At 43.0% G+C, this 10,147-nt stretch overlaps 1 non-coding gene across 1 annotated transcript; it reads right to left on the bottom strand.

The window, feature by feature from the left end:
* Positions 1-6,008: 6,008 nt before the first annotated feature.
* LOC112086163 lies at positions 6,009-6,114 on the bottom strand. The gene has a single exon (XR_002899341.1). It is a non-coding gene; the product is annotated as a small nucleolar RNA R71 (small nucleolar RNA).
* Between the last annotated feature and the right edge of the window lie 4,033 nt (positions 6,115-10,147).

Below are 10,147 nucleotides of genomic sequence, written 5' to 3'. Positions count from 1 at the left end.
GGCCGTTCGTGAGGTGGAGAAATACTTGGATAAGAACGCTAGTTTACACTGCTCCCACGTCTGTATAGAACCCCTCGGAAGGTTCTTTTCCCATTGGTGAGCTTTATCACCGAGGCTCATTGGGAACAGGCGTAGCTTGAAGCTATCTTCGGACACACCATCAATCTTTGTCAGGTCGCAAACTCGATCAAATTGATCAAGATGCTCTAGAGGGTCCTCTCCGGGTAGACCGTGAAACTTGGTGTTCTGCACCATATTGAGCAGGGAAGCTTTAACTTCAAAGTTGTTGTTTTGCACAGGTGGTGCCTAGATCCCGGCTCTATATTGGTGCGCATTAGCTCGGTCATTTTCTCCAACAAAGATCGGAGGAGGTTATCTCTGAGCTGGTGGTGGAAGCGGAGGAACATGATGGGCTTGCTGCTCATTTCTATTTGCCTGATGTTGGTTTTGCGGAGCAAGCCTTTCATTTCTTTGAGCCTGTTGTTGGTTAACGTAGGCTTGTTGTTCATTCCTCTCGCCTGCGCTTGATTAGCCTGAGCCTGGTGCTCGGCATCTTGAGCCTGCTGCTCAATCCTTTGCTGTTCAGCCATACCAAGCCGTTCAAAGTGCCGTTCTCTCTCGCGAGCTCGCCTTTCGATTCGGTTGATGTTGTTGTCGTAAGGGAGAGGCGATTCTGTGCTGCGAGACCTGGTTTTCATGCACCTGAAAGCAAAGCCAGAACTTGCAAAAGAGTTAGTAAAACAAAAGAAAGTAAAGTCTTGATCTTAAGAACAAATAAGAGACTAATGCTCCCACAAGTTGGCAACGGCGCCAATTGATAACTAAGAGTTTTTTTGGGCTCTTTGTAGAGGTTATCAATCCCCTGTCTTGTAGTACAAGGGGTTATCAATCCAAACTTGTGTATGAGGCACTAGTCTATGTTACTTGTGTTCTTAAGTCAAGATGATCAAGCAAGAGTTTTTTTATCTAATCTACTTAACAAGCGAATGAAAGTGAAATAAGAGATGGTATTTAAACTAGATGAAGATTCGAATAACGATAAATAAACAAGCAAATGATCGGATGATGATGATATATGATAAAGGCAGAAGCTTTATACAGGATAAAAGACTCGAGGTGCTTCCAAGCTAGACTAGCGAGTTAATGAACCAGTATTGTCAAGCGGTTTCATTTAACATGGACTCAGAATATGTTAATCTTCTCATGAAAGTATTAAACATCTATACTGATCCTCTTTCATACCAAAATCCCTTTTGAGAAGCATGAATCAGTCAGCTTTAAGATCCAGTTCAATAAGTCATGTAAGAGTTCAAACTATCACTCTCACGATGAAAGACTCTTAAACCTTTACCTAAGTGGTTCAGACATTTCTACGAACACTTTTGATGCGAGATATGTCTCAGATCTGTACCTCAAGTGATGTGCTTGGATCCAGCTTAGAGATCTCGTCGGTTAAAGAATGAAACATGCAAGACTAGCCCCTTAAACTCACTAATCTATCATGAAAGCAACCTAATCTACCTATCTAAAGCCGCTTAAACGACTACTCACTGATCATAACGAGCTCACTAAATCCTTTGCAAGACGTGTAGCTAGTCATGATAAGGAGTTTGATGCTGGAGAATAAAAGAAATAAAAAAGAACAAGATTCTGACGTGAAAACGAGATATCGGATTAGATTAATCAAGTTTCACAAAAGAGGCAAGTTCTTAAAGCTAAAATAGGCAGGAAAATAAGATAAGATAAAGATCATTAGGTTTCTGGTTCTATAATCTATTTATAGTGAAGGGTAAGTGTCGCGGGTCAGCCCGGAACAAACCGGGTACTGAGCGCTCTTTTTGCGTCGTCGGGTGAGCACCACGGTGTGTGAGAAAGCGAAGCTGAGGTCTTGATGCCGAGGGGTGTACGTGAGCAAAGATCAAGATGAAGATCTCATGAAGAACACGTCAAGAACATGCATAAACCCTAGTCTTCAATCCATCTTCACATGTGTCCTCCAAGTCATTTTGTTCTTGATTCTGGGTTCGTGACAAGGGACCTCAGCATGTAATGCCGAGGTGCTTGGTAGGCGAGGGGTTCAGGAAAACGGAGTCCAATATGCAATGCCGAGGTCTTTATACCGAGGTGCATGTTCAACACTTAGTCGTTTTCAGCTTCACTTCTCTTGCATGCATGCCTTGATCTCAACATACCGAGGGGTTGGTACGATGTCTAGTTCAAAATGGTTTCAGGAGATGAGCCTCGGCCTGAGCAATGTCGAGGTAACGATGCCGAGGTCTGTAGAAACACTTAACGCATATCGCAACTCCTTTGGGCTCGTATCGACCAACTCGTCTTCCGGAAACAATAATTTTCAGCACACGACTCCAAATTCTTTGAACCCAGTTCCATAGTCAAGATGACTCATTCAGCTCAAACTCTGGTGAAGAAACCATCGGAACTTGGGAAGTGGAAGGCTCCCGGGATTGCTTATCTTTGCACCGCATTGGAATGACCGGAAAATATAGCTTTTAGACTGATGTGTACTCCAGAGACGGTATCTTCCAAACCACTGCTCCGAATTGAGCGACCTCAGGTGTTCCGAAAAAAGCATTCATAAACCTTGAATATTGATGAAGGCGCTTTAAACTGGTTCGAAACGGAAGGGCTTCGTCCCACGTAATCTTTGAAACCCATCGGATCAGCTTTTGGGTGTATGCGAGACAGGCGTGTCTTCCGGAGGCGATATCTCCTTACTCACTGGTCCGAACTATGTGATTCCAATTGTTCTGGGATCTTGGCTTGATTATCTCCAATTTTGATGAAGACCCCGTCAACTGATTCGGACTGGAGGATTCCCCGGATTTGAGATCTTTGAGGCACGCGGGTGAAAATGGATTTTAGCCGATAAATGCTTTCCGCGGTAAGGAAAATGTCCGAGAAACGTGTACCGCGGTAAGCTTTTTAGCCGGTAAAAACTTTTCGCCTTGGCGTAAAACTTCACTCGATGAAAATTTCACCCGGTACTGATTTTTAGCCGATAACGACCATCCGATAGCGATTTTGGCCGATGTTTCGATCCAGCCGGTACGAGTTTTCGCCGAGAAATTCTTTCAACCGGTTTTCATCATTTTTGACCCTTTTCTTCACCATTTTCACTCCTGATCCTCCTATTGAGTTCCAAATAGCCTCCAAAGCACATGATAAAGACTTGAAAACATGCAAAACTCGATGGGACCTAATGCAAATCCTAACGCCTATTTTGTTGCCTAAAGACTTAAAATGATTAAGAAAACACATGATTTGGACCTAAAAATGCAATCTAAATGATGCAAAATATAGACATATGATAACACCGGATTTTGACCATTTTTATGGATCACTTTAATATCTTTTACAGGTGTTTTTACTCCATTTTCAAAGGTTTTCAAAGGATTTCTATGTTTCCGGATTTTAAAAGACTTTTCAGGTAATTTGGGATAAAGAGGCACAAATTGGAACAAAAAGACTCTTTTGGATAAATGCAGACCGTCAGAACTCTCATGGAGAGACGAAGACCTTCTCACCGTCTGATCACCCTCAAAATTGGACAACTTATAGAAGAATCAACCAGCTTTCAAATGCACTTGGTTTAGAGACATTCCAACGGTTGGATCTCAACATATTCCATTAGCCCCGAAGCCACTCGAAGACGGCCAGCAAGTCACGCGACCGCGGCCAACAGCCTATTTCCCGCGGTCAGAAGCCTCCCGACCGCGGCCAACCACCAAATCCCCGCGGTCACGTCACTCCCGACCGCGGCCATCAAACTCCGAACTAAAGCCCATATTTCTGAAGCCCAAAGTCATTCTCAGCCTCAATTTCGGAACCCTAGAGACCATGGAGTATTGAAGACTATAAATACTTGTCATTTAGGTCGTTTTTAAAGAGAACCCTTCATAATTTACAGAAACCCTTTTTCTTTAGCCGTTTTTATGCGATTTTTGTAGAAGATTGTTCAAGTCCGAGTTTTTCAATAGAGAAGCTTTCTTCATCTCTTTTCTTTACTGTTTTTCATTACTTTTATTAAAACCAATGATGATGTCGACCTCAGCCATGTCTGAGTAGATCCCGAGTTGGGCTTAGGGTTCCCGAAAGGGGCTCTCATAATCGATTAAGACATCTAGGTTTGTAGATCTGGGATTTCGACCTGTTATTCTTGTTCTTATTGCATGTATGCTTGATTGATCACCTAGTATCTGATCTAGATAGTTAGTGTTGCGAAAGTTTTCATTAAGTATCAGCCCTAGAATGAAACAGGCGATTTTTCCGTAGGAGTGGAAACCTACCTGCGGCGAGATCGTGAGTATTGACGAGTCTTGTGCAGCTTTTGCGTTCTCTCCCTTCCAGGGCCAGAGTGGAAACCTACTGGTCAGGGTTGCGAGAAACAGTTGGTTATGATCACGACAGTGACGTAGTCATACCGCCGTACTCTAGCTCCAGAACGACCTATATATTGATACCCGTCAATCCCAATCTATCTACCCTAGTGTCAAAACCGATTATGATCCCTTAGAGTTCCCAAAAGCTCAGCGTTTTTAGCCATAGTTTACGAACCAATCGATTTTTACTCGCTCATTTAGATCTGCTTTTCAATTGCCTTAGTTCGATATTTTATCTGCTTACTTGCTTTCCATTTGATTTTTCTACTTGCTTTCTAGGATAGATTTATTTGCTTTCTTTAAGTTTTAGTTTAATTCGTGACAAACAACTAACCTTTAAAACCAATCTAGTCTAGACATAAAGTTAAAAACCGTAGAAGAATACCAGACACACAAATCTCTGTGGATTTGATCCCTAAATACTACAACTGATTAGCTGTGCACTTGCGGCTTTCATTTGTTTTGTTACGGGTAAAACTTGTTCCCTCACGCAGTTGACATGACATCAAGTTTTTCGCGCTGTTGTCGGGGATTTGTTTCGCTGCCTTTTGTTATTTTTCTTGTTTTAACTTCTGTTCTAGACACCTGATCTCTAGTTCTTTCTTAAAGTTTTGCTGAATTATCTTTCCCTTCTTTTGTTTTTCTCTAAATTGCATGAATACCAGGCGCAGACCTGTAGAAAATATTCCAATTCTAGACGAGATAGACAGACACGAAAGAGAACTTCGAAGACTTAGACGAACACAAGGAATGGCCAACGACGACCAGCCTGGAGATCCTATTAATCGAACTTTAAATATGGACCAAGACGGGTCCAAACATGGAGAAAATGAAGAGAATGACTACAGAGGAGGTGATCATGCTCGACAAGATGGAGAGGAGGATGAGGTTTCTCCAAGAAACCACCAGAACCGCGAGAGAGAAGAGCGTGAAGACCTTGATGCACCCATCAATGCAGCCGATGGTGACCACCAAGGGATGCAGCCAAATGGACGCGTTAATCGCCCTGTGCAGCAAGCAAATCAACACCCAAGACAAGCCAGGAACCATCGCATAGCTGATTTTGATGCACCTACTCAAAATTTTCAGAACCGATCCTGCAATTCTGTTGAAGATTTTAATATATAGAATTGTATAATTATTGTAGATAGTGTATTAAGTATAGATTTCTAGCCGTTAGGAAAAGATATTGTATTTATTAGTTTAGCATAGTATAAGTATGTGACCTTTGATGTAAAGCAGAATAACTTTCGATGAAATAGAATAACTCATTTTGACATAACTCGATTTGACAAATTCAAGTTCCATTTCCGAACCGGAATGAGTTTGAAGTCAAGCCTCAAATCATCTCATTGGTGAAGCAAAACCAATTCCATGGAGTTCCTTCTGAACACCCAATGGACCATATCGAGCTCTTTGAAGAAATCTTCAGCATGATGAGAACAAACCAGGTTCCAACAGACTATTTAAAGTGTAAGTTGTTCCCTTTTTCATTAGCAGACAAAGCTCACCGTTCGTTGAAATCTTTGCCTGCAGGATCGATTACTAATTGGGAAGAATGTAAAACTGCTTTCTTGAACCCATTCTATACTAAGTCAAGGTCGAATCAGTTGAGAACAAAGATCTCAAACTTTCATCAACGGCCAACTGAATGTTTCTATGAAGTCTGGGAACGTTTTAAGGAGTATGAACGTGATTGCCCTCACCATTGATTTCATGGATCAAGCCTGCTAAGCACATTTTACCGAGGTTTGCAACCAAAATATAAACTTTCACTTGATACAGCTAGCAATGGAGATTTTGGACAAAAGACGATAGCCCAAGGAAGAGCCCTCATCAAAAATTTGGCTCAAGCCAATAGCAATGATTGTCCTGAATACGATCGATCAACGAAGCAAACCGGAACAGACAACAAGGAGATAACTGAGTTGAAGAACATGATGAGCCAGCTTCTGAAGAGCACAATCGCCCAATCCATGCTTGTGAGACCAGCAATGGCGTAGAAGATGAAGGACCTAGTGATATTGATCACATAAATCAAGCCTTTCAAGAAGAAGATGTGAACTATGTAGGAGCGCTAGTACCATATAAAAATCGCTTCAACAATGGCTTCAACAACAACTTCCGGAATGCAAATTACAACAATCTCTCTTACCGCAATCCAAATGTGGAGAATCCTCAAGATCAGTACTACCCACCTCAGCAAAAATCCTTCCAAAACAAGTTCCAAGGTGGGAACTTCGGAGGAACAGGACCATATCAACCGCGACAGCCATATAACTACCAAGGTACGGGTTTTAACAATCAATTTGTACAACAGCAGGGACTCACGACGAATCAGCTAGCTTCACAGATCGGTAGACTTGAACAATCCATCCAACAGCTCGTTATGACGAATGAAAAAGCATCTAAAGACGTGAACGTGAAAGTTGACTGCATGTACAATGATCTGAACGGGAAGTTTGAAGCTTTATCTTCGCACGTCAAAAAGCTAGACGTGCAAGTCGCCCAAACAGCCGACTCTATGAAGAGGCAAAGTGGAGTTCTTCCAGGAAGAGTTGAAGATAACCCTAAGAGGTTTTGCAACGCCATAACAACATTGCCCGAAGAAGAGGCCAGAACCGATGGAAAGAAAGAAGAAACCCCAATCTTTGTACCACTGTACAAGGATGTCGATGCCAAGCAGCCACCATTTAAGGTACCTGAACGATCACCGTTTCAAAGGCTCACAAAAGCCGACGATCCGGGACGTTTTGTTTTCCAATGTTTCATTTCAGGAATCAAGTTTACAGACTGCCTGTGCGATTCCGGAGCCAATGTCAACATCATGTCAAAGACATTTGCCAAAAAAATGGGCATAAAAACCTTAAGGACATCGACGGTTAAGGTTATCTTTGGAGATTCATCTCAAAAAGATACTGAAGGGGCGATTCATGATCTACAAGTTCTAGTGGGAGATAAGATTGTTCCAGCTGATTTCCAAGTCCTGGAGATGGATAAAGACAAGGAGAGGCCACTCATTTTTGGGAGACCATTCCTATCCACCGTAGGAGCAGTAATCGATCACGCAAATCGGCATGCTGTTTTCCTCAATGTGGATCGCAGAAGGTACTACCCGACTATCTTAGACGATCTTCCAAGCAAGGGAAACAGGCCCAAAGAGAAAGAAAAAGAGAAGCCGAAAGCTTTTGCGAAGATCAAGATCATCATTCCACCAGATGCAACAGAAACTAGTGAGGACCAAATCCAGGAGCTAATCGAAAACACAAAAAGGGTTTTAAATAATGTTAAAATCCAAAAGAAGAGTAAAGGACAAGAAGTAAAACCTCCAGCGACCGGGAGTGATAAGGGCACATCAAGTGGAGTGCCATTCAAATCAGCCTGATTTTTCATGCCTACCTCGAGCTAAACGACTTAAAACAAAAGCGCTTAATGGGAGGCAACCCATTTAGGTACTCTTTCTTTTAGTTTTCTTTTCCTTTTTACATTTTATGCTTTCTTTTTCTTTTAAGTTTCAGGTATTTTATAAGACAAAAAAAAATCAGAAAATTAGAAAAACCAAGAAGAAAAGGGTAGGTTTTTAGCTGCTCGGCCCGGCAAAGACTAGAAAGTTGGACGAAGGCCGCAGGAGGAAGAGCCGCGGTCGCGACCAACCGACCCGCGGCCAAGGAAGCATCGACCACGGCACCGTGAACGTGACCGCGGCCGAGCCCTCAATCGCCGCGGTTGCGCGTCTCCTGACCGCGGCCGTTGGTCGTTGAGGTGACGACGCGGATTTCCGCCGCTTTTCGAAGTTTTCTGGTGATTTCTGAAGTATTCCCGGTAAAACCCGTAAAGATTCTCCGTAAGTTTTAAACTTTCCTTGCGTGCAAAACAAGAAGGAAAAAATGGAACAAACCAGATCCCGAAGAAGCCGTCGCACTGTTGACAGCTCTGAGGACATTCCTGATGATGCTACTCTAGGAGAGTACATGCTGAACCAAGCCAGACCGAGAAGGAGAAACTATGGGATGAGATTGCTCCAGCACTCAAGAGAAACACGAGCAGCTCCCGAGCCACCACAGATTCGATACATTGGCAGGGAGACAAACCCGAGAGTGGACTATGCAAGACGTTTCAAGAAGCTGAACATCAAACCCACGCCTTGCATTATCATACACTTGAGATGCTTGGAATCAGAGAGGATGTGATCTGGTACATCGATGCACTTAAGCTGAGGCCCTACATGGAGCTGAACCTTCTGACTTATCCTGAGCTAGTCCGCGAGTTCTTAGCAACTATTTCACTCCAACACACGAAGAGGAGGAACCCTAGAGCATCAGATGGCATCTTGTCATTCTCTATCCGCGGACAGCCTTACTCTCTCACCATTTCTGAGCTTTATGAAGCCCTTAAGCTTTCATACACTGATGGCATTTACCTTGAAGATGAACCGGATTTTACCTTGTGGAGAGAGATGGGTCATGGAGTCTATGATAGTGGGAGATCCAAGTCAGCCCTTCTTACTCATCCAGCAGTGAGAGTTGTGCACAAACTCTTAGCACACGATTTTCTCTAGAGCCAACATGGGATGCGTTTTGAAGACTGAGCTCATTACACTTCAGATTCCGTTTATGGACGACCCACGACTTGCTTGCTTTGCCTGGATCATAGCACAGAACATGGTAAAGGTGAAGCTTGATTTACATGGTTGCGAGGACGCTACTCCAGCTTACGGGAGTGCTATTACAGCGATACTACAGGCTGTAGGATTCGATTTCTCATCTGATGATCCACTTCCCGATGTCTGGTATGACCTACTTTATCTCTCTCGCGATCACACTATCTCTCGTGCCGCTTTCGATCCAGACAGGTTTGGTTACAAATATTGCACTGGCACTGAGGAGCACCGAGTCAGCTTGCCTTCAGCATCTGTCCCGAGATTGTGTAACGGAGGACGTCTGCGATGGACTCCGGAACCCGATGATTTTCTGCCATTTGTACCTCGTCTACCATTCACCATTGGCCAATACATAGTGGCCAAGGCGAAACGTGATGCAGCTGCGGCCCGTGCTCACTTTCAGCTATCTGTTTCGACCGGCCACACCTCATCATCTACATCATCTCACACACATTCTGATCTGGAGCGCAGAGTTGAGAGACAGGGACGACGCTTTGAGCGCGTTGTCACCTTCCTACAGGAGCAGCACCAGTTCGCAGCCGACACATCGGAGGATGAATGATTGATCAGCACTTCAATACCATCACGGTTCTATCATCATTTTCTTTTCTTTTATCTTATTTTATTTCACTTTTATTCACCATCTTCTCTCCAACTTTTTCACACTGGGGACAGTGTGATTTAAGTCTGGGGGAGGATGTCTATCCGTACTAATCATTTCTTGCTTTTGCTTTTAAATTTCAAGCACTTTTTAAATTTTAATATGTAACCTATTCGACATTAAGTATTTTTCAGGAATGTTTGACGCAAAACTATGATGATTTAGACCTGCACACTTCTACACTATGCATGATAGCTTATTTGTGGTTAGCACTAGACTAGGCGGTAGCTAGAGTACTTGCACTACGAACTCCCACCAGAGGACTTCTATTCATGGAGATTCTTTCTGACAGGATATACTAGCTCAATTTATTTGGACTTAATATTGATATCTAATTTTCTCATCATTGATTATAGGCAGGCATCGACATACACATCTAGGACGTCTTTTACCCTCACTTTTACCACTATTTGTCGTCCTAGATGA

The sequence above is a fragment of the Eutrema salsugineum genome, unplaced genomic scaffold, assembly GCF_000478725.1.
Source record: "Eutrema salsugineum unplaced genomic scaffold, Eutsalg1_0 scaffold_23, whole genome shotgun sequence".
Classification (NCBI taxonomy): domain Eukaryota; kingdom Viridiplantae; phylum Streptophyta; class Magnoliopsida; order Brassicales; family Brassicaceae; genus Eutrema; species Eutrema salsugineum.
Note: the sequence above shows the minus strand (reverse complement) of the source record. Positions and strands in the feature narration are given on the sequence as shown.